The sequence below is a fragment of the Dipodomys spectabilis genome, unplaced genomic scaffold (genome assembly GCF_019054845.1).
Source record: "Dipodomys spectabilis isolate Male_0828 unplaced genomic scaffold, ASM1905484v1 ptg000093l, whole genome shotgun sequence".
Classification (NCBI taxonomy): domain Eukaryota; kingdom Metazoa; phylum Chordata; class Mammalia; order Rodentia; family Heteromyidae; genus Dipodomys; species Dipodomys spectabilis.
Genome location: NW_024870770.1, coordinates 109,587 through 113,694, shown reverse-complemented (window position 1 = coordinate 113,694; position 4,108 = coordinate 109,587).

Genomic DNA, 4,108 nt, shown 5'->3' with positions numbered 1-4,108 from the left:
TGGTCTCAAGATGTAGACTAAGGATTTGTGTGGAGCACCTCCTTGGCGAATCCTTGAGGAAAGCCACTTGAAGCCTCCTCAGGAGATTGCTGCTCAAAGCCAGCCCAAGCAGGAAAGTCTTTGAGACTCTTATCTCCAAAAACCAACAGAAAACCAGAAGTGGAGCACTGGCCCAGACGGTAACTCCAGCTTTGAGAGAGAAAGCCCAGCAGGAAAAATAGGCCAGACCAGGCAAGAAAGTTTGGAAGGTGCTTATGTCCAATTAATGACCAGATGGCTTGAACTGGAGCTGTGGGGGTGGTAGAGCCTCACTCTTGAGCAAAACAGCTGAGGAACGCATCGGGCTTTGAGTTTAAGCACTGAGATGGCCACAAAATAAATTAAAAAAAGAGAATACCAAGTTATGTATCAGTGCCCTACCTACTTATGTGTGTATATTACCACCCTGAGTGCAAACAGACCATATTCAATGCTTCTGCTTTATTTACTGATTTATTTTTAGATATACTCGTTGCACATACTGCATCATTCTCTTCATTTCAAGCACATGGCTTTTCTCTTCTAGGGTTCCAGACCTGTGTCTTTATATGATGCACACTTAAGCTCTCAGCAGCCTTTATTTACATTTTATTATGAGGCCAAGGCAGAGACAGGCACAAATAATGCAGGGGAAGAAAAGGCTAGGGTTCATAGAAATAACCAATATTCAGAAAATTTAACTTGGGGACGTAAAATTGGAGCATACTTATGTAAAAACTACCAGGAAGAAAAAGATGAGGGGGCTAGGAATGTGGATTAGTGAGAGAGTGCTTGCTTAGCATGCAAGAAGCCCTTGGTTCGATTCCTCAGTAGCACACAGAAAATAAGCCAGAATTGGTGCTTTGTCTCAAGTAGCAGAGAGCTAGAGACAGTGCCCAGGCCTTGAATTCATCCCAAGAACTAGTAAGAGATCACTAGGTACTTAGGTAGGTAGGAAGGTAGGTAGGTAGGTAGGTGGATAGATAGATCTTGGACGTCAGGAGGAAAGAAGAAAGAAAAATACTTCCCAGTGTGAGGCCTTCTGCAGGGTGCCAGGCCACCACATTGTCTTCACACAACCACAGAGCAGGAAGACTGTCTCTGTCCCACTTCTCAGGCAGACAAAGTTCCCAGAGCCAAGAGGGCAGAGCCAGGTTCTAACTCAGGTGCTTGGAGACAGAAGAGAAAGGGCCCTGCTTCTCCTTGGACTGGGAATTTGCATTAATGATGTGCAGAATGAAGGAAGGAGAATGGACTGGCAGAGGTAGAAGAACGGTCTTTCAAATCTGACAGATGGAGAGTCAAAACCCCACTCCTTAAGACAGAGAGCAGGGTTTTTCTTCTCTGTTCATCCACTCTCCCCCACTAAACTGGCTCTCTATTGTTAACCTAAAGATAGCCTGAGGCTCCCTTCACTTGAGGGAGAAGGTTAATCAGTCATTGTGTGAAGAGACTGAGAAAAGCCTGACCCTGATGTAAGTCTAACAAATGTTTCAAGGATCCCCCCATTGCTAGCTGTGCCTGGAATGCATGAAGTGCTTTTGCAGCTGACTTCCCTGTTGATGATGTACATTCTGCCTCCTAATCCTGCAGGCCTAGGTCTCTTCACCTAGCATGTCTTTTGAAACTGTTTACTGTCTTTCAAATACAGTGTTACACTGGAGTTCTTCCTACTAACACGGCTAGGGCTTGGATCCTGAAAACTTCATTTGAACCCAGGATGGGTCAAAAATGTTTCTTTTCTGCTTCTATAGCTCAAGAATTCTAAGAACATTTAGAGTGCAAGTAACTTCTCATCACCAAGAGAAACACAGGAAGCTCTTGAACATCTGACATTTCAGAATTGGAAGTTAAGAGTGTCCTAGACTTTCCTGCTCTGGCTGGCTTCACCCTGTGATCCTCAGATCTCAGCCTCCTGAGCTAGGTGACGGGTGTGAGACACTGCTGTTCTGCTTGTTTCAGAAGTGTAATGACATCGACAATACAAGTCAACTGCTCATCACAAAGTGCTTGGGGAGCATATTAAGTCTTTCAACATTGGACCTTTCAGAACCCCGTAGGACACAGGTTATAATGCTAGAGTCTGAGAGGCTGGGCATATGGATCTGCTACACTTGAACCTTGAGCTCTGCCTTGAATTCTGGTCTACATCAGCGGTCTACATCAATGTTCTCTTAATTAGCAAATAGGAAAAGTACTTTGATTAACCCTTACTTTTTTCCAGTTGTGTGAATTGAATGTCTAGACACTTTTCCTGAGCAAGGCAAACACTGCACCACTTGATCCACAGCGCCACGTGGGCTTTTGTTGGTTCATTGGAGATAACAGTCTAACAGGTTTTCCTTGTCTAGGCTGACTTTGAACAGTGGTCTTCAGATCTCAGCCTCCAGAGGAGCTAGGGTTCCAAGTGTGAGCCACTGGCATCTGGTCTATTGTTTTTGACAGTCTTGGGGCTTTTTTTTCTCAAGGCTAGCGCTCTACCACTTGAGCCACTCCACATCTTCTGGCTTTCTGAGTATGTGGCACTGAGGATTCAAACCCTGGCATGGCATTCATGCAAGCTGAGTGAGCTCTTTACCACTAAGCCACATTTCTTGCCCCACCATTACAATTTTATCCCTCAACTTGCCTATCCTCAAGAAAATATTTCTGACTATAAATCATCTAAAGAGATCACTCTAGTAAGGTGTCCAAAGGTAAAACACAGCTCACACTTGAGTGAGATTCTAAACTTGAAGACTGTGACAAATGTCTCCATTTAATTATGTATCATGTTTCAACATTTAATTTAATATTAATGAAAAATGAGTTATAATATCCTAAATTATTGTGTATAATTTTATAATGTATGTTCAAAATGTAATAAATATTATGTGTATAATAAAACAATAAATTAATAACTCAAATAAAAATAAAATACAAAATCAATAGTAATCATAATATGTAGTAAACATACATATGTAAGTATATATCATATATTACACATGTATAGAAATAGTTTTTCCATTGCAGGGCCTTCATTCGGGCCCTGGGAACTCTAGCCTGAATTTCTTTTCCTCAAGGACAGTGAGATTCGCCTTCACCCATGGTGCAAAAGAGTTACCTGGACAGTGAGGTCAAATCCCAGCAATGGCAGAAATACTGGCCCCAGTTCCAAGACTGAGACTTAATTTTTTTAATGGAAGCAGGTATGTTTATTCAGTTTCATACTGAACATTAAACAAAAATACAGTGGAGAATTTTGTACAGCTATTCAGATATCCTTCCTTTACCCCTAAAGTGCTTCTCTGAGAACTACATTGTTTCTTTTTTTGTACATTTTTATTGTAAATATGTTGTACAGAGGGGTTACAGTTACATGAGCAAGGTAATGAGTACATTTCCTGTTGAGCACTGTTGCCTCCTCCTCTGTATTCTTCCTACCATACCTTCTCTCCCATCTCCACAACTACTCCCCCTGCCCTGGTCAGTGACTTATTTTTTTTTATTTTTGGCTTGGCACAGGGTTTGAATTTAAGTAGTGACAATGCTGCACCTTCCCACACATTGCTACAGATTTACCAAGACCCTGAGTTCAAATTCCAGGCTAGGAAAGAAAACTGGCAGAAATTCCAAAAAAGAGAGCTTTATTTTTTAATTTAATTAATTAATTAATTAATTTTTTTCTTTTTTTTTGGCCAACCATGGGGCTTGAACTCATGTCGTGGCAACTCTGCCTTAGCTTCGATCACCCTAGGCTGGGGTGCAGCACCTGGACCCATATTAGATCAGGGGATCCTAGGACCAGAGGGCTTGCAAGAAGAAAAAAAAAAGTTGGAAACCACAAAAAGTGGTGAGCTGCAGAGGGCTGGAGGGTTTTGCGATTTTTTCTTTGCAAGGTGACTATCCTGGGTCTTAATTGCCTGGTTGCAAACTGGAGCTGACCTGCCATTGCTGAAAGCTGGTGGGCTATCACGGAAACCATAGTCCAACCTGTTAACATAGGTTTCTGGTTCAAACCCGTCCTGACACCTACCAATGGCAAGAGATCGCAAGGGACTTGTTCCTATGCATATGAATAACGATTGAAAGAGTAGTTCATGCAACAGTT